The sequence below is a fragment of the Giraffa tippelskirchi genome, chromosome 7 (assembly GCF_054371585.1).
Source record: "Giraffa tippelskirchi isolate mGirTip1 chromosome 7, T2T-mGirTip1v1.2.pri, whole genome shotgun sequence".
Taxonomy (NCBI): Eukaryota; Metazoa; Chordata; class Mammalia; order Artiodactyla; family Giraffidae; genus Giraffa; species Giraffa tippelskirchi.
The window spans coordinates 74,559,165-74,586,195 of NC_137281.1; the positions used below are offsets into that span (position 1 = coordinate 74,559,165).

Consider the following 27,031-nt stretch of genomic DNA (forward strand, 5'->3'; position numbering starts at 1 on the left):
TGATCAGCACCAACAGGCCTAAGATGGAGTCCAGGCCCCAGGAATTCCTTCTTCAATGAGAGAAGCTGGATGGTAGTCCTTTGCAACTGTCAGCCATGAGGTTTGCCTAGTGCATATGGGAGGACAGAGCTCACTTGTCTAGGGCAGAGGCTGCACACCTTTTCAGTGAAGGGTCAGAGGGTTTGGAGGGCCACTGGGTCTCTGTTGAAATGACTCAACTCCACCCACTAGCATGAGAGCACTTACAGACAATACGAAAACAAATGCATGCAGCAGGGTTCCAATCAAACTGTATTTATGGACACAAATTTGATTTTCATATAAACTAAATATCATGAAATATTTTTCTTTGTTTGAAGTTTTCCACCCATTTGAAAATATAAAAAATATATCCTTGACCCACAGGCTGTGATATACCCATTTTCAGTGTGTAACGTATAATACAGGTTTAGGAAAGAAATGGTACAGAATACAGGCTGCTATACGTTTGCAGTAGAGTGGATGGTTACTTCATTCACTGTTTTCTTGGCGCTGATAGTTCATTCATTTTCAAAAGTTGTTGTCAAAGCTCATGAGTTTCTCAGCTGGTTTCTTCAAAGCAATTATCAACTTTGCTAAGATATTTGGTCTATAACCAAAATACTGTTTTTGTCAGATTTCACAGGCTGTGATTTAGTACTTGGTTTCTCCTGTTTCAAAACAAATTGTGTATGTACACAAATATGTGTATTTGCACACACACACACACATATACACACTCCCCACATTGGAGCACCCTATATGTTAACAACTTCAAGTTCTTCTAGTTTTCTTTGTCATTCACCACTTTGGGGTTCTTCATTCTCCAGTGTTGGTTTATTTCTGGATGTACATCTTAGTTTTCTTAGTGTCTCAGATGAAGTCCTGTTTCTCCTATTCTCACTGCCAGAGTAAACCACAGAAAGAATTTCTTAAAATAAAATTAAGAAAACAAAGTAACTTGAGCTGTGGCTCTTGTCTGCTTTGAGAAGAATCAGAGTTTGAGGGCCACAGTTGGCATGCAAACCCCAGGTGCAGAATTCACTCAAGTGGGAGCCTGTGGCAGAGAAAGCCAAAGAATGGCCTTTGTACATTTACAAAGAGCCCAGAGGTGCACTTGTGTCCTGATGACTAGAACTGTTGCTGACCCAAGGTTAGTAGACTGACAGGTGGACTTCATTACTGGGAACAGTGTCTTTTTTAAAAAAAAAAAATGCATTAAATTATTCAAGAAATATATGAACATGTTCTTGTCTTTTGAAATAATAGGGGTAAATCAAATGTTCCATTTGACGTTGCCCCCTGCCCAATACTACTTCTCTCCCCAGGGGTAACCATTGTTGTCTATTTTTTCAAATATTTATTTATTTTATTTGTTTATTTGGTTGTGCCAGGTCTTAGTTGTGGCACGCAGGATCTTTAGTGGTGGCATGCGGGATCTAGTTCCCTGACCGGGAATCGAACTCAGGGCCCCTGGATTGGCAGCACGGACTCTTAACCACTGGCCCCCAGGGAAGTCCCATTGTTATTAAATTTTTTTTTGCTTTCTAAACTATTTTGTATGCATTTACATACATAATTGTTCATAAAGCGTTTCTTTGTGTACTAAATCCATGTGGATTGTAATGAAAGTTGGTTTTTTTTCTTTAAAGGTCTTGGAGAACACTGATGAGCAGCCTTCTTTTGCTACGTTTCCTGGGAATAGGGGTGGGAAGATGGCCAAGGGGACAGGAGCGTCTTTGTGTGATGCGAGGGCCACCATTGTCTGGGCCCAGTAGGGAGTTAAAGCTGACTCGCGTGTGGCGCCCATCAAGGGTCCTGTCCCTTACTTCCTCCTAGCCCCTGGGAGCCAGTTTGGCCTCCTGAGGTCAGGTTGCCGCTCCAGACAGACCTAGAGGCCTGAACTGAAGACGAGCTCCCAACGGGCTCATTCTTGCCTGTACTTCAGCCCATGGAAACACCTCACCTTCTGCTCCAGCAGACTGAGAGGATGAGCCAGTCCTAATGCCAGCAGAACTCTCTTTCCCTAGCCACAAGGACCGTCAGCCCCCCGCCTCTCGTGGCCCAGGTGCCCAGGGAAGGCGGCAGACAGCAGCTCACGTGCCCCCTCACAGTGGACAGATGACTTCTATGAAACTCGCCAGCTGGTCTTGTTGAAAACCCCTCTTGTGAGGCCAGAAGGTGAAATGTCCATCCTTGTCCCAGTGCACAGAGGGTGCTGTGTGTCTGACTGGGGGGGAGGGTCTCAGAGCAGCTCTTTCCAAAGAAATCCTCTCTCAGACTCTCTCCAGGCCCTCGTTATGGGAGAGACACTCACGTCTGTTTTTCTGTTATCTCCCTATGGCACATTTTCCAGGCTGGCCTGTTTAATGCCTCACAGTGATGTCTGATATTGCTGGTGTCTGGTGTTATAGTGAAAACTTCCAGTGTAGTGTCCTAATTACACGGATTCACCTCTTCCCTAGAGACAAGGGCAGTCGTTGGATCAAAGTGGTTGTGTGATGGGACACTGTCAAATTGCTCACCAGTGGGGTCTTGGGTACACGTCACACACTTGGCAACACTTTATTAAGTTGACTTTTAAATTTTTTGACACTATTTTTTTTTAACTTTTAAAAAAATTGAAGTATAGTTGATTTACAGTTGTTAGTTTCAGGTGTACAGAAAAGTGGTTCAGGTATATATTCACACATATGTATGTACATATATTCTTTTTCTGATTCTTTTCATTATAGGTTATTACAAGGTATTAAATGTAGTTTCTTGTGCTATACAGTAGGTCCTTGTTGTTTATTTTATATATAGTAGTGTGTATCTATTAATCCCAGACTCCTAATTCATTCGCCCGCTTTCTACTTTGGTAACTGTAAGTTTGCTTCCTATGTTTTTGACGATCTCATAAAGAAAAAAACCAAGCTCACTATTTTAATCCTTTTCTTTACTAAGCAGCTCTTGAGGCTTTTTGTTATTCTTTTCTATCCACGAGTTGCTTCTTAATATCTTTGCTCAATTAAAAAGCATATCTTTTTAAAAAAAATTTATTGGTCATTCTTTGTATTTTCAGAATACTAATCCTTTGTTATGTGGCAGACATTTTCTCTAAGCCTGGCCTTGTCTTTTAAGTTTGGGAAATTGGAGTACATCAAAGGCACCATAAATAATTTTCCTCTCTGAGGCCTTTTTTCCTGTTGTTGTGTCTGGCTTAAGAAGGCCTTCCTTCTTCAAGGTTATAAACATATTCCCCTATATATCCTTCTAATGCTTTCATAGTTGAAATTTTTTAATGTTAGAGCCTTAATTCATCTGGAATATTTTTGTGAACAGTAGGACTGTAACAATTTTTTTCCCCAAATGGAGAGCCAGTTCCCTCAATACTCTTTTTGTGAAAAGCCAGCAGCATGTTCCATGGCCATTGGGTTAAGAGCATTCAAAGAACTAGGTAAAGATGTTGAGCGTGAGAGAGAATGACAGATTCTTGCTAAACATCCTGAAGGTCAAGATTAGGTGGCTTCTCTGTCCAGAAGATACTGCAGTGTTCCTTGTAGCAGTGCACACCCAAGATCCCGTGACTAGTGTCCTGTCAGGGCACTTAACTAGAGATAGACTGAAATCTCAGCATCTCTGGATGCTCATGAGAAAACCATTGCAGGCACGTTGCTCACCATTGTCCATTTCTTTCTAAGCAAGGACAATTTTTTACTTAAACATATTCTTGTGAATCTTTTATCAGGTCTAAATAGTTAAGTTGCTTTGAAGAGGGTATATTAGATATTCTTTTTTAAGTGAGCCTCTCATTCATCTCCGTTAATACCTTTTTTAAAAACTATGACTTTATTTTTTTGGAGCAGTGTCACTTTCACGGCAAAATTGAGCGGAAGGCAGAGATTTCCCGTGTTCTCTCTGCTCCCACAGACAGGCAGCTTCCTTTGTTATCAACACCTACCCCCCAGCATGGAACACTTGTTGCAGTTTGTGAACCTGCACTGACTCAATCATAACCACCCAATGTCTGTAGTTTAACTACAGTCCGTTCTTGATGTTGTACCTTGTATGGACTTGGCCAATTATGTGATGACCTGTATCCATTATTTAAGTACAGGATGCTGCTATCAGAGCATCACACAGAGTAGTGTCACTGCCTTTAACAATCCTTGTGCTCAGCCCATTCATGCCTCCCTTCACTCCCACCCCCAACCCCTGGCAACCACCAGTCATTCTGTCTCCATAGTTTTGCCTTTCCCAGAATATCATATGGTTAGAAACGTACAATATGTAGCCTTTTCAGATTAGTTTCTTTTCACTTTGTACTATGAATTTAAGGTTCATCTATGCCTTCTCATGGAGGAGGAAATGGCAACCCACTCCAGTATTCTTGCCTGGAGAATCCTATGGATAGAGGAGACTGGCGGGCTACAGTCCATGGGTTCACAAAGAGTCAGACATGACTGAGCAACTAAACAGCAACAGCAGGCCTTCTCATGGCTTGAGACTCATGTCTTTTTAGCACTGAATAGTATGCCATTCAGTATGACCTTCCATTTAATATGCCAGCAAATTTGGAAAACTCAGCAGTGGCCACGGGACTGGAAAAGGTCAGTTTTCATCCCAATCCCAGAGAAAGGTAATGCCAAAGAATGCTTAAACTACTGCACAATTGTACTTATCTCACACGCTAGCAAAGTAATTCTCAAAATTCTCCAAGCCAGACTTCCATAATACGTGAACCATGAACTTCCAGATGTTTAAGCTGATTTTAGAAAAGGCAGAGGAACCAGAGATCAAATTGCCAACATCTGCTGGATCATCAAAAAAGCAAGAGAGTTCCAGAAAAGCATCTATTTCTGCTTTATTGACTATGCCAAAGCCTTTGACTGTGTGGCTCACAATAAACTGTGGACGATCTGAAAGAGATGGGAATACCAGACCACCTGACCTGCCTCTTGAGAAGCCTGTATGCAGGTCAGGAAGCAACAGTTAGAACTGGACAGGAAACAACAGACTGGTTCCAAATAGGAAAAGGAGTACGTCAAGGCTGTATATTGTCACCCTGCTTATTTAACTTATATGCAGAGTACTTCATGAGAAACGCTGGGCTGGAAGAAACACAAGCTGGAATCAAGATTGCTGGGAGAAATATCAACAACCTCAGATATGCAGATGACACCACCCTTATGGCAGAAAGTGAAGAAGAACTAAAGAGCCTCTTGATGAAACTGAAGGAGGAGAGTGAAAAAGTTGGCTTAAAGCTCAACATTCAAAAAATAAAGATCATGGCATCCAGTCCCATCACTTCTTGGAAAATAGATGGGGAAACAGTGGAAACAGTGTCAGACTTTATTTTTTTGGGCTCCAAAATCACTGCAGATGGTGACTGTGGCCATGAAATTAAAAGATACTTGCTCCTTGAAAGAAAAGTTATGACCAAACTAGATAGCATATTAAAAAGCAGAGACATTGCTTTGTCAACAAAGGTCTGTCTAGTCAAAGCCATGGTTTTTCCAGTAGTCATGCATGGATGTGAGAGTTGGACTGTAAAGAAAGCTGAGCACTGAAGAATTGATGCTTTGGAACTATGGTGTTGGAGAAGACTCTTGAGAGTCCCTTGGACTGCAAGAAGATCCAGCCAGTCCATCCTAAGGGAGATCAGTCCTGAATATTCATTGGAAAGACTGATGCTGAAGCTGAAACTCCAATACTTTGGCCACCTGATGCAAAGAGCTGACTCATTGGAAAAGACCCTGATGCTGGGAAAGATTGAGGGCAGGAGGAGAAGGAGATGACAGAGGATGAGATGGTTGGATGGCATCACCAACTCAATGGACATGAGTTTGGGTAAACTCCGGGAGTTGATGATGGGCAGGGAGGCCTGGCGTGCTGCAGTCCATGGAGTCGCAAAGAGTCAGACATGACTGAGGGACTGAACTCAACTGACCTGAATATTCCATTGTCTGGATGTACTACAGACTGTTTATACATTGGCCTCCTGGAGGACACCTTGGTTGCTTCAGAGTTTTGGCAATGATGAATAAAGCTGTATGATGAATATCTGTATGTAGGTTTTCGTGTGGACATAAGTTTTCAACTCCTCTGGTACATACCAAAGGGGTGCAATTGCTGATTGTATGGTAAAAGTATGTTTAGTTTTGTAAGAAGTGACCAAATTGTCTACCAAAGAGGCTGTTCAGTTCAGTTCAGTTCAGTCGCTCAGTCGTGTCCGACTCTCTGCGACCCCATGAATTGCAGCACGCCCTGAACAGTATGAAAAAAGAGGCTGTACCATTGTGCATTCCCAGGAAAGAATGAGAGACACCTCTACTACCATTTGTTACTGTCAACATTCTGAATTTTGGCCATTCTGTTGTACGCGTATATTATATCAGCATATAGCTGATTCACTTTGTTGTACAACAAAAACTAACACAACATTGTAAAACAATTATACTCCCATTTAAAAATTAATCATTTTAAAAAAGAAAAAAAGAACTGACCTTCCCTAGATCCCACCATCATTGTTCCAGGTTTCACAGTTAGATTGAGGCTCATTGTGGTCAGCATTGAGAAAGTAGTCCAAGGTTCAGTGCGAGTAAAAAGCATATTTACTTAGATTTTGTGTTTTGTGTTTCTTTCCCGGTATCAAAGACGGTAGCGTTTGTTGGTTAGAATCCAGAATTTTTCCCTGGTTTTATCTAAATCCTTGGACATAGAGAGATTGAAATATTTAACCTTAGAGCAGAGAGGATGGATGGCAGGTGCAAAGGTTAGGAGAGGGGATGGAGGATGGAACACGCCAGAAGTTGAAAGAAGGCCCCAGAGGCAAGGAGCAGGGTGAGGCCAAGCAGGAGTCAGAGGCTGGGGCTCAGGGCCTTGTGGCCACATGAAGGCTGTGGGCCTGGGACTCAAGGCAGTGGATGCCACGGAAGGGTTTGTGGCATAGTGACAAGATCAGGCTTGTATTAGACAAGAACTTTGCGTGGAGTCAGAGTAGTGGTAGGCAAGAATGGATCCGGGAAGAAAAAAAAAAAGCAGTTTAGAAACCTTTTGCAGTGATCCAGGTGAAGGATACTTGAATACTTCACCTTAATTGGATTTGGAAGTAGAAAAATATTGATATCTTTGTTTTTGAAAGTAGAATAAAAGCCTGTAAGCTACAAGTACACTATTTTTAAAAAAGGCAAAAAAACCTTTCTTTTTTTCTTCAAACCTCAGTGCCATTAAAAAAAAAAAAAAGAAATCAGATCTGTGCAGGATGAGTTCCTTGGTTGGCAGAGTCCCATGCAGAATGGCTGTATGGGCCCCTCATTCAAAGAGTAAGAATTTCAAAATGGTGACAGCAGAGTGTTAAACCGAATGTGGGGCCCTGGGTCTATGAGACAGTAAGGCTGGAGTCAGTGCCCAAGAAGCTTCTCTTGGCCTGTTCCAGTAAAAAGCTGGTGATTCCTGTAGTACAGGCAGAGAGGCAACTTGTACAGCTCAAAGTCCTTGTTATCCTAACCTGTGGAGACTGATCAATTGCAGAGAGTGTTGGAAGAAAAACGGGTAATTATTATGACTAGATGAGATCAATAGGAAAGATGGTAGTAGTATTTTTATTCACTGTGGTTGATAAAGACATAGCTGAGAAGAGTGAAAAATGTTAACTTTAAATCTGTTCCTTAGAACTATTCCTTACCAGTATATGCATTTAACTGGCTTTCTTTTGAATAGTTTTGGGGACCACTGGCTTGGGCAAAAAGTTTTCTGTCAAATTGTGGGATTGTTTTAATTTTTTCACATTAGGAGTTTGTGGGATACCATTTCTAATATCCATTTTAAATGTTAGGATCCTTCTTCATTTATTATGTACCTTTAGAAAATGGTTTGAAAAACTAGCTAAGCTTTTCATTAGAGGTATCAAATTTTCAAAGTTCTTGAACTATGAAAACTGAAAGCATGATGCATATATTTGTGTATATATATATTTATGTATAATATATGTAATATATATTTTAACTTGCTGATGTCACAGAAGGAAGAATAGTGGCTGTGAAATGTGATAATTTGAGATATTCTGAAATTGGGTACTGTCATTTTTATTTGTATTACATTGACTTGCTGAGTTTGTACCGGAGGTAACTTGAGGGCAAAGTTTGAAGTCCTTTGAAGCATAGCTTACGTTTCTAGGAAAAAGAGCTTATACTGACTACACTTATGCTGAGTCCCCTTCAGCAGTTTTCAGTGACTCACGGCCCTGATATCTGCTTAGTGATTCAACCAGCAAGAAGATCGGCTGCTGAGATAATTTGGTTCCCGTAAGTCCTCAGGTTAATGCTGTTAAAAGGTTAATAAAGGCCTTTTCTAAGTAGTGTACAATAGTGGTTTCCAGGGACTTTGGGGCAATCTAAAATGCTACCTGTAGCGGTGGGTCTTAAGGGTAATATTAATACATTCTCTCAGTCCCACAAGGCCAGTTCTGAACAGTTGACATTAAACACTGCAGAATTCCAAAGTGCAGACAGCTTGGCAAGTTTGAATTCTGGTGCATTCTGTTCAGAACTAGAGTTTTTTTTCTTTTTATCAATAGTGCTTTTGTCTTTCCGCTAAAGGTCAGACTGCACTTGTCCAGTACTGGCGTTCCTTTGTGAGTATTAGTAGGGAGGGGGTGGACATATTGACTTAGTTTTTATGTTTATAATAACCTATCACAACATCAGAGTTTATAGATTCAAAAATATAAATTAAAATGTTTACCTTTTAGACCACTGATGAGCTGCTGCCAATGGGACATTCATAGCTGTCCTTTTGGTGGTTCATTTCATGCCTCTTAGTGCTTTGGTGCCATGGGGAGAACCAGCATGAGTGTTTAATGTCAGGCTTAGTTAGAATCCTGGTCCCATCGTTTGGACCACTGGTGGAACAACCTGTGTGATATAGGGGTCACACCAGTGCCTGGCAGAGCTCTTGGGCAAAGTCCCTGGCATGTTGCCTGCCACATAGTGATGGTAGCATACACATTCAGTCACCTGGGACAACACCTAGGAGAAGGGGTAAGGCTGAGTGCCATGCCCTTCTTTTCCTTGGGCTCTGGGGATTGGCAGAGGCCTTTAGCTGAAGCCCATTGTTTAGGCAGTGATGGCGAGGAGCCCACAGCTGGCTCTCACAGTAGGAGTACAGTCCTGCTATACAGATTTTCAACTGCACACAGTATATTTAGGGAGAACTCCTAGTTTGTGTGTATTTAACTCTCCGTGAGTGTGGCTGGACTCTTCGGGAGCCTCACTGTGCTTGCACTCTCTCCAGGCACTGCTTGCACCCCTGCTCGGTCAAATCCCCCATGCCCGTCCCCGGCTGATACACTGGGCTTGTGCTAGCGTTCCTTAGTCCTGGTAAACCGCCTCACCTCCTGTCTGCTCTCTTCTGATCTCCAGCTCCTCCCCGTGTGACAGGAAGCAGGGAGCAGGGGTCTGCTATCTGTGAAGACGGTCTGTCCCTCTGGGTCACTCTGCTGCGGGGAGCCACTGCGTGGATCTAGTGGGGCTCTCTCAGGGCTGGGCTTAGCTTCCCCCTGCCTCCTCTGCGCAGGGCCCGTCCAGAGGGTGCAGGCTCTCCTGCTGTTATTGCCAGGTTCCCCCCACCATCACAAACTAGCTGCTTGAGCTCGAGTGTCCCGCTGCCTGGCCCAGCAGGTGCCTGGCAGCTGTAGGGCTCCCACCCTACTAACCTCAACACTCCTGCAGAAGGGACTGTGCAAACCATGAGGGTCCTCACCCACTAAGGACTAAAGAACTGGACTGAAAAGGGCATATTCCCACCTTCTTTCCTGGTGTGCTGCACCTGGACCCCTTTAATCTCTCTTTGCATGGGGCTACTGCAGTGGGCCTCCCGTCTTCCAAAATCTCTGTGCCAGTCTGTGTTTCTAGGTATCCCCTCAATCCAGATGATGGATGCCAAGTTCTCCCAACTCCCTAACATACTGCATTCTGCTGCAGCACCAGTCCCAGGTGAGCCTCTGGGCTCTTCTACAGCTTAGCCAGACAAGGAGCAGGCTGCCTGGTTCCCCTTCTTGCAGGTACCACGGTCTCTCCTAGAGATTCTCTTAGAACCCTCCCACCCTCTTAACTTGTTGAGGAAGCCAGTAGGAATTCGCACTAGGAACGTGCCCCCCCCTCCATTATTCTCCCTTTCCTTGGGGGCTGGGTGGAGGGAAGGGTTGTGGTCAGCCAGTAGGACTGGTCCTGTGACCTCTTGCTAAGCAGTAGGAGGCAGTGTCTGCATATACGTGGTCATGGCTTTCTACGTAAGGTACCCCTTTCACGGAGCACAGCTTTGTCATGACGAAGGCTTGCATAACTCAATGAAGCAATGTACCATGCAGGGCCACTAAGACGGACTGGTCATAGTAGAGAGTTCTGACAAGAGGTGGTCCAGTGGAGGAAGAAATGGCAAACCACTCCAGTATTCTTGCTGCGAGAACCCCGTGAACAGTATGAAAAAGCAAAAGGATATGACACTGGGAGATGAGCCCCCCAGATCAGAAGGCATCCACTATGCTACTGGGGAAGAGCAGAGGCAATTCCTAATAGCTCCAAAAAGAATGAACCAGCCATTCTTTCTTTCGGGGCCAAAGAGGAAACGATGCTCAGTTGTGACTGTGGTTGGTGGTGAAAGTAAAGTCCAATTCTGTAAAGAACAGTATTGCACAGGAACTCGGAGTGCTGGGTCCATGAATCAAGGTAAAGCGGATGTGGTCAAGCAGATGGCAAGAGTGAACACCAACATCTTAGGAATCAGTGAACTACAAAAGGAGAAGAGGGTGGCAAGAGGATGAGAGGGTTAGATAGCATCGCCAACTCAATGGACATAAATCTGGGCAAACTCCAGGAGTTATTGAAGGACAGAGGAGCCTGGTGTGCTGCAGTCCATGGGGTCGCAAAGAGTTGAACATGACTTAGCAACTGAACAACAACAACAACAAAAAGTAGGCTACTTCACCCCATTGTCCTCAGCTGTAGGCCTTGCCTGTAATTCTAAGAATAAAGGGGAAATCCCATTCAACTATATCTTTATATTGCAATGTTCTCTTTCGGTAAACACCTGCCATTTAGTGCTGGGATGTTCTTCCTGTGCATCCATTCCTACAGAACCTCGTGCCTATGGAGCTTCTGAGATGTAGAGAAGGGTGTGGCCAGGGTCTCCACAGACATGGCTATGGTGCGAATGTTTCCACAGTTCACATGTTGATATCCTAAGGCTGAGGTGATGGTATTAGGACATGGATTTGGGAGAAGACTGATTCTTGAGTGGAGCCCCCATGAACAGGGAATGAGTGTTGTTACAAAGAGACCTCACCGAGTTCCCTGGCTCCTTCTACCGGGGGAGGACACAGGAAGAGGATCCTCACCGGCCATGCTGGTACCCTGGTTTTGGACTTTCAAGCATCCAGAACCGAGAAACGCATCAGTTTAATTAGCTCTAGGGATAGGAAGTTCAAGGTTCTTCAAATTTTCTTCCGTTTCAGTCTCCTGACTGCTTGATAGCAACTGGGATATGTAAAGGTGTGTTCTGCTGGAGAGATGATTTTAACTGTTGCTCCTGTTGCTTCACACTCATTTAACCAAGAGACCGTCACTGTCAGCTGACCATCTCCCTGTAAATAGTAGAACTGCCAGTAAGGGCTAGTAAGCTCCTTCCCTGATTATTTATTCAGCACACAGAAAAAAGAGAGATTTTTGAGTGAGCGGTGAGCCCTATCTGGGGAAAATCAACCTGGCAGCGTAGGATACTGAGTCGTCCAGTGGGATGGAGGTCGGGAGCTGGAGGTATGGAGCTCCAGGTCAGAGTGCAAGCGGCCTGAATAGGCTAAGTGACAGTGGGAGTGCAGAGATGGAAAGACATAGCACAGAGTTGGTGGAACCTGTAGCTGATCAGAAGGAGAACAGGAAGGGATGCTGCAGTTTCAACCCGGGATCCATGAGAGGAGGGGATATCAGGCACAGAAACAGGGAGTTAGAAGAGAAGAGCAGTTCTAGTGGGGGAGGATCCACCTCTAGCCTACAGTGCCTCTGTGCAGAGGGAAAGGCATGCCCTCCCCAAGACAGAGGGCCTGGCCAGGCTGGTCCCCTGGGCCGGGATCCTTTGCTCGGTGTGCCACCTGTACAACCAGATGCGATGGCCCTGTCAAAGATTCTTGAGGAGCAGCGAGACTCTGATAGTCACGGCACTTCCTTGGGGCCACAGCCAGGCTGTGAGATCCAAGGGGTTGGTGGTCGAGGGAGTGGGGGAGATGCTTATTCCTGTACTGGTTGCTTAGAAAGCCAGCAAGTAACAAAAGCCCCTCCTTTTGACTGTCTTCTCTATGGATATTCCTATTTTTTTTTTTAATTGTGGTAATATACAGGACAGAAAATTTACCATTTTCACCAAGCTTAAATGAACAGTTCAGTGGCATTAAGTCCATTTACAGTGGGTGACTGCAGCCATGAAATTAAAAGACGCTTATTCCTTGGAAAGAAAGTTATGACCAACCTAGATAGCATATTAAAAAGCAGAGACATTACGTTGTCAACAAAGGTCCGTCTAGTCAAGGCAATGGTTTTTCCAGTGGTCATGTATGGATGTGAGAGTTGGACTATAAAGAAAGCTGAATGCTGAAGAATTGATGCTTTTAAACTGTGCTGTTGGAGAAGACTCTTGAGAGTTCCTCGGACTGCAAGGAGATCCAACCAGTCCATCCTAAAGGAGATCAGTCCTGGGTGTTCATCGGAAGGACTGATGTTGAAGCTGAAGCTCCAATACTTTGGCCACCTGATGCGAAGAGCTGATTCATTTGAAAAGACCTCAATGCTGGGAAAGATTGAGGGCAGGAGGAGAAGGGGACGACAGAGGATGGGATGGCTGGATGGCATCATTGACTCGATGGACATGGGTTTGGGTGGACTCAGGGAGTTGATGATGGACAGGGAGGCCTGGAGTGCTACGGTTCATGGGGTTGCAAAGAGTCAGATATGACTGAGCGACTGAACTGACCACCTTACTGCCTCCCACCTCCAGTACTGTTTTATCTCGCAGTCCTGAACACTACCCCTTAAACATGAACTCCCCATTCCTGCTCTGTCCCACCCCTAGAAGCCACCAATCCTCTTTCTGTGTGTGTGACTGGGAGTATTCCAGGTACCTCCTGTAAGTGGAAGGACACAATATTTGCCCTTTTTTCAGTCTGGCTTATTTCACTTTAGCAGAATGTCTTCAAGGTTCATCCACATTGTGGCTTATATCAGAACTGTATTTTTAAGGGTGAATAATAATCCTTTGTATGGATAAACCACATTTTATTTATACATTTGTTGACAGACACTTGAGTGGTTTCTGTCTTTCGGCTGTTGTGAGGGTGCTGCTATGAGCATTGGTAGACAAGTATCTATCTGTTATTCCTCAAGGGTATATATTCAAAAGTGGAATTGTTGGATCATATATAATTCTGTTTAACTTTTTGAGAAACCACAGAACTGGTTTCCACAGTGGCTACACCATTTTATATTCCCACCAGTAATAATTGAGGGTTTCAGTTTATCTACATCTTCACCAATATTCTTTATTTTCTGTGTGTTTTTTTTTTTCCCAATGGCCACCCTAAAGGGTGTGGTGATATAGCATTGTGGTTTCAATTTGCATTTCCCTAATGTCTCAACTTCTAGTGTATTTTTATCATAAATTTAATCATTATGTAAATATAGTGCCTTGCCTTTTTCTTTACTTTTTCTTTTTTTTAAAGTTCTACTTTGCAAGACCATGCAGAGAAAGAGCCATTATTAACCCTACAAATTCATGCCCAACCTTCACCCATCTGAAAACATACTCACAGGGCATATTTTCACTTCCCTTCGAGATGTTATAAAAGTTTAAGATGTGTTTCATTAGACATGCAGGATTTATTTTTTAATTAGTTCTGAGCATTTAAAAATCAGGAGCTCATAAAAACCTGAATTTCCCACTTCTAAAGAAATCCCGCAGGTGAGGCGCTCGCGGTCCAAGTTCCTACAAAGACCTGGAATGGCCCCAGCTCCCCGCAGCCCACCGCTCCCCTTGGCAGTACCTGCCTCATGCCTGCAGGCATCTGTTTGCCAGCCCTGCTAGAGTGGATTTTCTGAGGCTAAAGCTAGTCTGGATTTCTTCCAGTTTATGTTAATAATTTAGGTGATTATAAGTGACTAACACTTATGCTCTGCCTGGCTACTTAATACCTCCACTGATGATTTCCCTCCACGTAAGTTCAGCAATCTCCTTGTCATCTAGCCTTGCATGCCTCAAGCCCTGTGGGGATAGGTCCTGCCAACACATTGGTCCCTATTGGTTAACTGTCACTTTCCATTTGAATGTTTCCTCTTAGCTGCAGCCCTTTGAGATTGTGTTTCTTTGTGGGCAGAAGGCGCGCACACTCTCATCTTCCGTGTGTTGACCCCTCATTCCAGAGTTCCCCCCTGTCGTTCTTGGTGATCGTTCTTGGAAATCTACTTTTCACCTGTGCGGGGGCTTGATTTCTATGTGTGTGTGCGAGTGTGCGACAGTACTCTGTGATATGCTAGAATTATGGCTGAAGACATAAGCATAGTTCCTGTCCGTGGTCTGGAAACACACTTAGCATTGTCCGCAGACATTAGATTGTGAAGATGGTAACCGGCCGGCTTCAGGTCCTGTGTCTCACAGATAATCAGAACTGGAAGGTGCGGCCCTGAGGTGGAGGCCTCGTGAAACCCAAGCCAGCCCCAGAACACCCTCACTGCACAGTTTGTGATTGCACAGAGCTGCCTATCCTGTGGGTCAGGCCACGTTTCCTGAAACCTAAGAACGCCGGGGTGTAATGGTGTTCTCTTATAACCAGCTCCCGTTCCCTAGCCCTCCACGTGACTCTCCCTGTGGTTTTCAGCCTGTCTCTCTGTGTGGTCCCTAACGACTTCACTGAGGGTGAAACATCTCAGTGAACTTGGTGGTAGTAGAAGAAGAATGTGTCTAGAGGCCTTAGGCTGACTTGCCTCCCAGCCTCCACTCTCTTGGGTTCCTCCTCTGAAACTCTGTTGGCCGCTTGTGCAGCCGACTGAGCTGGAAACATTGTTGGGCCTGATGGTTTGTGCTTCCTGCTGGAGGTGGAGACCATGGTGTGTACATCTCCTGCTTTTCTGCCAGTTTCATTTTGTGTCCATCACTCTTTTCCTGTCTGTCTCCTTTTTCCTACCTAGACATAATACTCAGCTATAGAGCTTGCATTTTGATTTTCTTACTACATAGAAGTTCATTTTCTGGCTCCTTCTTGCCCTTTCCCCCTAAAAGCTCCACTTGTCTATTTCTTTTTCCCCAAGGTGAGTGGAGCAAGACTGATTATTATTCCCATGGACTTGCATTCCCCGTACCCCCCGCAAAGGGGAACTTTGCCACAGGAAAAAAGTTGTCTCTATTTCGGATGTCAATTTCAATAGAGAACAATGATGAAATTATTAGTTGAGCGAAATGGTACTTAATTATGTGTCTGGAAACTCTTACACATCTCAGGCGTTTTTCCAGTGGAGAATTCACTGTGGATGGCACTTAGGGTACTCAGCTCCAGAATGTGCTGTCGGGGTGGTTCCTGCAGGCTCTGCTTTCTAGCAGGTCCACAGCAGCACTGGCCTGGTGGCCCCCCCCACCCCCCGCCCCAGCTTCCAGCTTCACAGGCCACTGCACCCCCGGTAGGTGCTGTTCTGACTCAGGAGCTAGCTAGCGGACTGTAAAGACACTGGCTTCTAAGAAAAGAACCTTAGTTGAAACAGCTTTATAACATGTCTTGTTTGTTGAGGCATGGGGATTCTGGAGCCCCCAGCCATGCCTTTGGATCACAGGAGCATCGGTACTGGTCAGAGCTAAGAACTGTAGAGACTTAAGGGTGGGGACAATGTGACAGAGACAGCCGTCCCCTGATGCCTTCAGTCCTGGGAAGGTATTCTGGACTCTAATGAATTATTAACCTACATATAAAATCAAGGAAGTACAGTAAGCACCGTAGGCAAGGCTGCCCTCTGCCGAGCTGCTTCTGGTTTAGCTGGGTCACCAGGATTTGGGAGGCAAGGTATCCAGCTCTGGGAACCTGGGCTGGGAAGTTGGGATCAAGCTTAGAGAGGAGAGCTGGGCTGGCTTCTTACTGGTTCTGGTATAATTGGGGCATTGTCTCCTCCAGCTGATTTTGTAATATTAGATGTACAGAATAAGTGCGTGCTTAAGTAGATGCTTTGAATTTTTTATTGGCTCAAATTAAAGACACAATATAAATATTTTGCAATATTTATATTGCAAATATAAAAGACAAAAACACTAGAAAATTTATATCACAAAGGACTAGCATCTCTAATATACTCCTAAAATCTAATATACTCCTAAAATCTAATATAATCCTAAAATCTGACGGTCGGAAGGAGCCACCTAATAGATAAACGAAGAAAAGACATGAACAATGCAAAATTTTGAAGATCCAAAAAGAGAGTATGCAGTGAAAATTACATCCTTTTTCTACTCACTTCTACTTTTCATATGTAACCACTTCTGCTGGTTTCTTTTTTAGTTTACACCGGATCATTTTGAGTAGTTATAAATGGTTATATTACTACATTTACAATGATACACACATATGTCACTATACAATTGTTATACGATTTGGTAACAAAATTATATGCACAACTGGCAACATGATTAAGTCGTCTTCAGTAATGATGTTTTCCTACAGTCTTTTCATCTTGTTTTAAGTAGAAGGAAAATTAGAACCTGGAGTGGAAAAGAAGGGCTTCCATATAAAGCAACTACCATTTCAGAGCAGGGAACACGTCCTGGAGAGGAAATGTCTAGTGGCCTGAAATCGTAACATTTTGTTCCAATGTCTTCAAACTGTGACTGGCTCTGCCTGAGGACCTCAGGTGCGCAGGTTGAGCCAATCACACTCTGCAGGGTGTGACCCATGGTCTCATTGGTCACAGGGTGGCCCCTGGTTTGTGCTGGACCTCAGAGTTACTTCCTTTTTTACCCTGGTTCCCTCCTGCCATAGGCAACCATTCAAATATGTATCAAATGCCTCATTTAATAATGTATCGCATCTGGTACGTACCTAGTTTTAATAAATGCAGATGCTATGTCTGTCTACTTCTGTTGTAGTTCTTTCCCCCTAGGCTCTGAAAGTTCCACCCTTGTCTGGTAAATGTCCTTCCGGTTTGTTGCAGCACAACGGAGGTTTGGAAAAGTTTGTGGTGACGTTTACCCCAATTTTTCTATTGTCTTAATTTTTATTAAAAGAATTTCAAGAAAAATTAAGGAACCTTAAAATTCCACCGACCTAGTGTATCTATCAATTTTCTAAAGTTTTCCTTTGTGGACACTCCTGACATTATTATAACAAAAAGCACATTATTTTTGTATCATTGCTTGGTTCAGTTTAGTGCAACAACATCCCTCCCTCTTGCTAGGTTGTCATAATAAATTTTACTTGCTACGTATTCCATCTGTATTATATACCATAACGTCACGATCTTTTCTATGAAATGTTTTTTAGTTGTTTATTTTTTATTATCATTGCAATGAATATCTTCATGTATACAGCTGGTCTTTTATTGTTGCTTCTGTTCTCTTATATTATTTAGCCATGATAGATACGCTATAGGGGGTTATGGCATCAAAGAGAAAAACTGGCAACGTGATTGTCCTGTGACTTAGGACACAAGTTACCACGCTCTCTCACTCTATGCCCAGGAATGAATGGAAGTGTCTGTCCTCCATTTATTTTCAGAGTATCTTAACATAGAGCTGTTGCCATATAATTGATTTCTTAAGTGCCATCGTGGTCAGCAGAGAAATAAGGAGCTCTGGGTTCCCTGACTTGAAAACGCATTGGGGAGAGCGCCATCTGCTACCTGTGTTGCACATTCTTTCTGTCCCACCATCCCTCCTGGCACGGGGCGCAGTCTCGCTGCGATTGTCATCGGTCGTTCTGCTCTCTGTGGTTGGGATTGTCTGTAGCCAGTTGGTATGAAGCCCTGCTTCTGTCTCCCCTGGGAGTGCATGAACTGTAAATACCGACATACACAGGAGAAACAGGGACACCTCGGAAGCTTCTACTAACCGCTCCTCATCCATTTCCACTGGAGGCCTGTGAACAAGTGACTGGCTGCTCATAAAGACTGTGTCCCGGTGAGGAGGAGGAGCAGCGGGAGTAGAGAGAGGGAGGCATTTGCGAAAACATATGTTGGATGCTTTTCATTTTCCTCTGGTGACAATGACTGATGGCATTTAGTGAGTCCCCATTTGTCACTTCCTTGGTTCAGCTGGTAGTGGGGGATGGGGGGAATCAATAAGGGCTGGGCCAGGGAAGGAAGAGGCTCTTAATGTGGTCATGAAATGCGGTTTCTTACAGTTAAACTTACCATGAGTGTCTTCTCATGCTGTACTGGAATACTAAGAGCCACTCTTTTAGACTCTAGAAGAACCAGCCTTCATACCTGTATCTTATTCCCCATTGCCAGGAAAGGGTTCACTTTGATCACAAGATACCTATAGTTTAAAAGGAATCAGAGAATGAAGGAAATCCATACTGGATACCATTTTGGCCAATTCTGTGTCTTATATTTTGAAATTGGGCTTGGCTTTAGCTATCAGTTCTCTTGGTGAGAACTGAATATTGAATATTTGGCTAGGAAGTAGAAAAAGGCTGTAAAAAGGAGAGTTGAGGGTAGGAAGGAGTGTGGTAAATTAGCTAAGTTTACAATGATCTTATTAAGCTTGTTGCTTTCATTTTCCTGCCTACGTTGGGACAAAAAAGTGTTTAAAAGTGCAAGAACAGTGATTATTTTGTGGTTAGATCATGTGCGCAATGCAGCCAAGCCCAGGAAGGAGAATCTGCTTCATCAAGTCTTTAGTTTGTTACTTCGGCCAAAATTTGTGCGGAAGCCTCCAGTGAGGGTAGACTTGCCAAGAAACTGCTGCTGCGTCCTTCTGGTTCTTTCTTTACTTTTCCTCTGCTCCCAGCTCATGGTTATCTTGCAGAATGGAAGGTACTTTTTTTTTAATATACATAATTTTATTACAAGATTAAAAAAAAAAAAAGCAAAATGATAACATTCTCATTCTAGAAAACCCAAAATTTGCTATCGATGCTAATTTCTAAGAGTTTGCTTTGCTACCATATACAAGTCAAGAAATTAAAGAAACCATGACATATTTAGAAACATTCAACATCAGAAGCTTTAAAATCTAACTGTATGTAGTACCCCTCAAAAAGCTACAACCTGAATTTTAAAAAGTATTTTCTCTACAAAGAATCATACCAGCTTTTCAAAAATCTGTACAGTTTTTATGCTGAAGCTAATACTGAGCTGCCCTTGATTCTGCATTCTTAGCAAAACAATCGTCTGAGCACCCAGGCACACTCCACACACCCATCATTACAGGATAGCCATTTATTTCTCATCTTCCTCCTCACGTTCATCTTCCTCTTCCAGTTCATTCTTCTTCTTGGAGCCCACTGGCCGGCCCTTTTCTCTCCCAGTTCACTCTTGCCCTTGGCGCAGTACGCAGCAATATCCTTTTCCTATTTCTTTAGCAGCTTTTCTGTTCATGCGGCTGTTTATCTTTGGCTGACCGCTCAGACCACATTTCACCCGATTTCTTTGCAGTGTCCCCAATGGATAAGCCAAGGTGTTCACTTTTGATCTTTGGGTGGCCTTGGGAGCAAATGACCATGCCAGCTTCGTCTCATCTGTAGCAAGTTCTGACGAAGCCAGGTGGACAGAGTCCAGTTTTTGAGTTCAGTTCTCCATGGCACTGCTCTGGTTTTGCTGCAGGCTGGTTGTATGCCCCAGCCACCTCCATCCAGAGGACTCTGCATCTTACCTGTTCAGATAGGTGCACCAGGCTGCTTAGGTGTTTAGGATGCACCTTGGAGAACATGTGGTATCTGGGATCCTTTAGAACATTACCCTAAACTGATGCTCACCTGCCTGCTTCCTTTTGGCCAACATTTGTTTCTTGAACACCTATTTTCTACCAGGTGACGCCACAGATCTGGCTTTCCTGGTGGCTCAGACGGTAAAGAACCCACCTGCCAAATGCAGGAGACGTAAGAGACTTGGGTTTGATCCCTGGGTTGGGAAGATTCCCTGGAGAAGGCAATGGTAACCCACTCCAGTATTCATGCCCAGAGAATCCCATGGACAGAGGAGCCTGGTGGGCTACAGTCCATGGGGTCGCAAAGAGTCGGACACGACTGAGTGACTAACCACCACCACCGCTCACTCCACAGATGGTATCTGTTGTAGTTCTCGTGACATCTCTGTGAGGCAGCTGGAGTTGTACCCAGTTTTTGAAAAGAAGAAACTGTGGCCCAGGGAGATGGTTGCACACAAAGGTGATCACGACGAATTGTAGAACCAGGTCTGAAGCCAGATTTTGGGGAGCCCACAGTCCAGGGCACAGCTGCACCCCATAGACATGTCTGAAAGGGAGAGCAGCCTCTTCAGCCAGTCCCAAAGAAGGTGTTCACCTTCATCTTGTATGATAGCAACAGAGTCTATGAAGATCTGAACTGGCTTGTTTTAGAAAAGGCTTCACTGTGAGTTTCCACTTAAGAAATGAGCCTTCTTGGACTTCCCTGGTGGTCCAGTGGCTAAGACTCCACACTTCCCAATGCAGGGTGCCTGGGTTTGATTTCTGGTCAGAGAACTAGATCCTCCATGCTGCAACTGAGAGTTCATATGCTACAACTATAGATCCAGCATGCCACATGAAGCTCAAAGACTCCGTGTGCTACCACTAAGATCCAGTGCAGCCAAATAAATAAAAAATAATAAATAACTATAAAATAAATAAATATTTAAAAATGAACCTTCCTAGACAGTGAACTTAAGCTTTGTTCACCATGTTCATCTTAGACAATTTGTCAGAGCAGGCAGGACTGTGGTGGACACATGTGTGATGGAGGTCAAAATCTGGATGAGACTCTCAGCTTTGTAGCTATGAGTACATTCCTTAACTCTCTGAGCCTCTTTCCTTCCCTGATAAAGGGGAATCATCCCGATCTCATCAGGCTAGTGTGTGAATCAGTTCAGTTCAGTCACTCAGTCATGTCCGACTCTTTGCGACCCCATGAATTGCAGCACGCCAGGCCTCTCTGTCCATCACCAACTCCCAGAGTATACCCAAACCCATGTCCATCGAGTCGGTGATGCCATCCAACCATCTCATCCTCTGTCGTCCCCTTCTCCTCCCGCCCCCAATCCTACCCAGCATTAGGGTCTTTTCCAATGAGCCAACCCTTCGCATGAGGTGCCCAAAATATTGGAGTTTCAGCTTCAACATCAGACCTTCCAATGAACACCCAGGATTGATCTCTTTTAGGATGGATTGATTGGATCTCCTTGCAGTCCAAGGGACTCTCAAGAGTCTTCTCCAACACCACAGTTCAAAAGCATCAATTCTTCGGCGCTCAGCTTTCTTCACCGTCCAACTCTCACATCCATACACGACCACTGGAAAAACCATAGCCTTGACTAGACGTACTTTTGTTGGCAAAGTAATGTCTCTGCTTTTAAATATGCTATCTAGGTCCAAACACTGTGCTAATCCCATGGGATCAGCTGTTGTTTGTGATTGACATTATTGGCATGCCTGAAGCCCCATTAGAGTGGAAACCTGGCTTGGGAACACGTATCAATATTTGTAGAGCCCTCCTTAAATACCATGTAAGTCCTAATTTGTGTAAGGCAATGACAGAGTGTATGTGTTGTCAGGGACTGGGCTGGGAGGCGGATGGCTTGGATTCACCATGAGAATGCTGTAGACTGTCACGAGAGGAGAAGGCATGTTTGACATAGCAAAGTGCTTGCTTAGCTGCAGCCCCATGGAAGCGTGCTTGGCAAACAAATAGTGATGAAGGATAGATGCGAACAATGACTTGTGTTGGCAGTTGGGCAGCATAGTCTGGAATATAGCACTGAGCAATAAAAGCTGTGCTAGCTACTTCTCAGGGTGTTTATATTGTGCCAAGCGCTATTCTCAGGCTTTCTTCCAACAACTCACAACAGCCGTCTGAAGCACTACTACTACTATTCCCAACATTGTTGTTCAGTCACTAAGTCGTGTCCAACTCTGTGACTCTATGGACTGCAGCATGCCAGGCTTCTCTGTCCTTCACTATCTCCTGGAGTTTGCTCAGACTCATGTCCATTGAGTCAGTGATGCCATCCAACCATCTTATCCTCTGTCATCCCCTTCTCTTCCTGCCTTCAATCTTTCCCAGCATCAGGGTCTTTTCCAATGAGTCAGTTCTTTGCATCAGGTGGCCAAAGGATTGGAGCTTCAGCTTCAGCATCAGTCCTTCCAATGAATGGTATCTAGGGTTGATTTCCTTTAGGATTAACTGGTTTGATCTTCTTGTTGTCCAAGGGACTCTCATGTATCTTCTCTAGCACCACAACCTCCAACATACAGATTAGGAAACTTGAGACACAGTCAAGTTTAATCAGTTCCCCAAGGAATACAGCTGGTGCGTGGCAGAGCTTGGGCTCGATATCAGACATTGGTCTCTAGAGTTGGTGCTTTGAACCACAGGATTATACGCAGGCAAGGTCCTTGCTCTTACAGCATTTATGGTCTAAGCAGGTGAATCTGTCAAACCAATAAATACGATATAATCTGCCAGGTAGTAAGAAATGCAATGAAGAGAAATAAAGTTGGGTGAAGAGTTTTAGAAGATGATGGAGGTTTGATGGTTTAGCTAGTGTATTATTTGCTTGGACTGCTGTAACAAAATACCACAGGCTGAGTAACATAAACAGCAATTCATTTTGTCATGGTTCTGGAGGCCTGTGGCATTGGTTTCTTCTGAGGCCTCTTTCCTTGATTTGCCAATGGCTTCCTTCTCACTGTGTCCTCATTGGGTTTCCTTCTGTGTTTGCAGAGCCCTGTGTCTCTGTCCTAATCTCCCCTTCTTATAAGTATTCCAGTCATTGGATTAAAGCCTCTCCAAATGGTCTCATTTAAACTTAATCACCTCTTAAAGGGCCCTTCTCTGGATACAGTCGCATTCTTGTGTACTGGGGGTTAGGACTTCAGTATATGAATTTGGAGGAAACACAGTTCTGACCACAACATTCTTTCCCAAATGTCTGTCCTTCTCACAGTCAAAATACATTCATCTACATCCCGGAAGCCCCCAAATCTTAACCCATTCTAGCATCAACTCTAAGTCCCAAGTCTCATCCATGTATCCAAATCAGGTATGCCTGAAACTTAAGATATGATTCATCCTGGGGCAAAAATTCCTCTCCTGTGATCCTAAGAAACCAGGGAAGTTTTGTGCTTCCAAAAGATGATGGAGGGACAGCCATACAATATACAACAGACATTCCCATTCTAAAATCAAGAAATTAGAAAGAAGAAAGGGGGCGATGGATCCCCAGCAAGTCTCAAATGTACCAGGACTCATTCTATCTGGTTTTAAGGCTATTGAATAATCTGCTTGGTGGCCTGTCCTTTGGGCTCACAAGGCTGGTAGCCCTGCCTTCCAGACCCTCAGAGGCAGCAGCCTGGCTCACCAAAACCCAGGAAGAGATAGTCTTGCCCTTTGCAACCAAGGGAGAGATGGCATCTGGGCCTGTCGTGGGGGAGGCAGCTCTGTGGATCTCTGAATCACCTTCAGGGTCCTTCTTCCCTTATTGTGATGGGTAACGCGGCCAGAAAGCTCTATTGTTCCATCTCCTAGATCTCAGAGGTCTGAGAGCCTCCCTTCCTTGTCTCCCTGACTCCGTCTCCTTTAGTCTAAATGGTATAACCCCATCCCTAGTCCTGACTTTTGCAGAGATGGCTGATTAAATCAATGAGTTGCATTCTTTATGCAATGATTGTCCAGCCACACCCTCTGTGTTCGCTTCAGAGCACCTTTTCTCATTTTTTGCAATATTTTTTTAAAATTTATTTTTTACTGAAGGATAATTACTTTACTGTTTTCTGTCAAACCTCAACATGAATCAGCCTTTTGAAAATTTTTTGCAATACTGATAAGGCTGCAAATTTTCCAAATCTTCAGGTTCTACTTTTTAACTTTTTTTTTTTTTTTTGCATAGTTTCTTCTCAGTTTTCTCTCTCTACTTTTATATTTTACTATCAGCAGCATGGATGATCCAGGCTGCACTCTTGATTTTTTTTTTTAATTTTTATTAGAGTCTAGTTGCTTTACAATGTTATATTAGTTTCTGCTGTACAGCAAAGTGAATCAGCTGTATGTATACATATATATCCCCCTTTTTTGGATTTCCTTTACTTTTAGGTCACCACAGAGCATTGAGTAGAGTTCCCTGTGCTATACAGCAAGTTCTCATTAGTTATCTATGCTAATACGTGGTAGTATATAAATGCTAATCCCAATCTCCCAATTTCATTCCACCCCCACTTTTCCCACTTGGTATCCATATATTTGTTCTCTATGTCTGGTTTATTAATGTTTCATTTATTTTGTGTATTCATTAGTGAGGATTCCACCTTTACTTTCTAAGCCTTAAAGCCAGGCTGTTAACATGGTTAGAGGTATGTGAAAAAGATAAACATACTTAACATTTTCCTTCCTTTCCTTAACATTTTCTTTTCCTAACATGCTTAACATTTTCCTTAACATTTTATTGGTTGCATGTCTCAACCTATAACCTTAAAAAAAAAGTTTAGAGTGCCTTTTTGTCTTCTCCAGCTTCCACGCCTCATGACAAACTACCATTTCTCCATCTACACCCATACCCCTGTCTTTATCAGCATTCTTGTAATCTTTGCTACCATAAGACTCTATTTTGACTCAAGTGCTCGGTGTAATCAGCAAACAAGTTCTTGCTTTCTATACACTGGAAAGAGACAAGAGCTTTAGAATACACTGAATTTCATCATTTTCTATTATTGAAAATACATGTTTATGATAACAAATTAAGATACAAGAAAAGATGAAGAATCTTACCAACCCACAGGGAAAAGCCACTGTTAATACTTTGCTATGTGTTTCTAGTCTATGTATATTTATTTAAATATTATTGTTCAGTCACTAAGTCATGTCTGACTCTTTGTGACCCCAAGGACTGCAGCACACCAGGCTTCCCTGTCCTTTACTATCTCCCAGAATTTGCTCAAACTTATGTCCATTGAGTTAATGATGCCATTCAACCATGTCATCCTCTGTCACCCCCTTCTCCTCCTTCCTTTAATCTTTCCCAACATCAGGGTCTTGCCCAGTGAGTCAGCTCTTCGTTTCAGGTGGCCAGAGTATTGGAGCTTCAGCTTCAGCATCAATCCTTCCAATAAATATTTAGGGTTGATTCCCTTTAGGATTAGCTGATTTGATCTCCTTGCAGTCCAAGGGACTCTCAAGAGTCTTCTCTAGCACTGCAGTTCGAAAGCATCAATTTTTCTGCCCTCAGCCTTCTTTGTGGTCCAACTCTCACATCCATACATGACTACGGGAAAAACCATTTAAATATATATAATTTTAGAAATAAAATTAGCTTACTATAAAATTTTGTATCCTCTCATTTTCTCTTAACTTACCCCTGCTATTTTTCCATTTTCTAAAGTATTGTATGAAAATATCTCAAGTGGCTGTATAACAGTCTATGCAACGGATAAACATTCTTTTCAGATGCTTGCATCACTTACAGTTTTCGCATTGCATGAAGGTCTTGGACCATAGCTGTGTTTAGTAAGTTATACTCACAGTGTAAAATGTCTAGGTTGTATATTAAGTTTCCTGATATACTCTTTCATGAAGCAGTATATTGAGTTGGTTAATGTGCAGATTTCAGAGTGATATTTGGGTTCAAATTTCAGAGAGGTCAAATTTTGCTTTTCCCATTTATATATGATCTTGGGCAAGATATTTCATCTTTCTTGATATCTGACTCAGTTTTTTAAAGATGATAAGTCACTGGGCTATGGGAAGAATAAATAAAAATTTTTAAAACTCATGTCCTAAACTTAATAGATGTACAGTAATTATTGACTATTATAGGATCCGATTGGGGAGAGGATTGCAGAGAACCTACAGGTTGGATACTGGACACCAGTAGAGGGCATAAAACATTAGAATATTCCAGAGACGTGCGACTTACACCTCCTCGCATGCTCACCCTGGGTCCCTGGATACCAAAAGCTTCAAGGCTCTACATTTTCCTGCTTAAACATTTCTTTTAAAGTGTATATATTTCTGTAATAGGTATTGGCTTTCCTGAGTATACTCCTTTTTTCCCCCAGTATATGAGTATTATTCTTAAAAAAGTTTAAGTTGAAGTATTATTAAAGCACTAATAAATATTTAACACTTGAACTACTTGAATTAAGGTGTCATCCAAAAACCATGATACCGAACATTAGCTGTTTCTTTCTCTCTCTCTCCCCGCCCAACCAAACAATGAAGTTTATGACCAGTCTTTTGCCTAATGTGCACAGTAATGTTAAAAATAAGTACATGTTTTGGGTTTTTGAATTTTTTATTTTATAAGCTTTATGCAGTGTCTGTCTATCTAGAAATTTTAGCACATGTACACATTTTTTGTTTGTATTTGTGTACCTGTATACATGAACATGTCTCTCCAGGCATGTTCTAATATCAGGATGATACATCATAGGTAGATGATTAATTGGGCCAAACCTAAATAATATAGTAAATATCTGATTTGTGCCTGGAGTTAGGAAGAATTATGAATTGAGCATATATTTCAGCAACAGTGTAGTCTATGAAATAATGTATTTCATTTTCAATGTTAATCAGACTTATTGTAGATGGGGCTACAAAATTTGAAGGCTTTCTTATATCTGTCAGTGTTTAACACCATTCTACTTATTTATATTTTCCTTTTCTCATGTCTAAGGAACATGGAGGAAGAAAGATTAAAATAATGCATTAAATATCTTTTTCTAAGAAGTAACTCAGCAAAGAGATTCTTTGAAAATTTTGTTTAAAGAGAAGGGAACCATGTGAGTGACATCTGGGTGCCAACTATCT

The 27,031-nt window shown here is 43.0% G+C and overlaps 1 protein-coding gene and 1 long non-coding RNA gene across 5 annotated transcripts in view; both read left to right on the forward strand.

Moving 5' to 3' along the window:
* IQGAP2 (IQ motif containing GTPase activating protein 2) overlaps positions 1-27,031 on the forward strand; it is a 307,037-nt gene that overhangs the window by 119,345 nt on the left and 160,661 nt on the right. The window lies entirely within an intron of this gene.
* Positions 5,747-7,249, forward strand: LOC145512296 (uncharacterized). The gene is made up of 2 exons (XR_014058456.1): positions 5,747-6,194; positions 6,289-7,249. It is a non-coding gene; the product is annotated as an uncharacterized LOC145512296 (long non-coding RNA).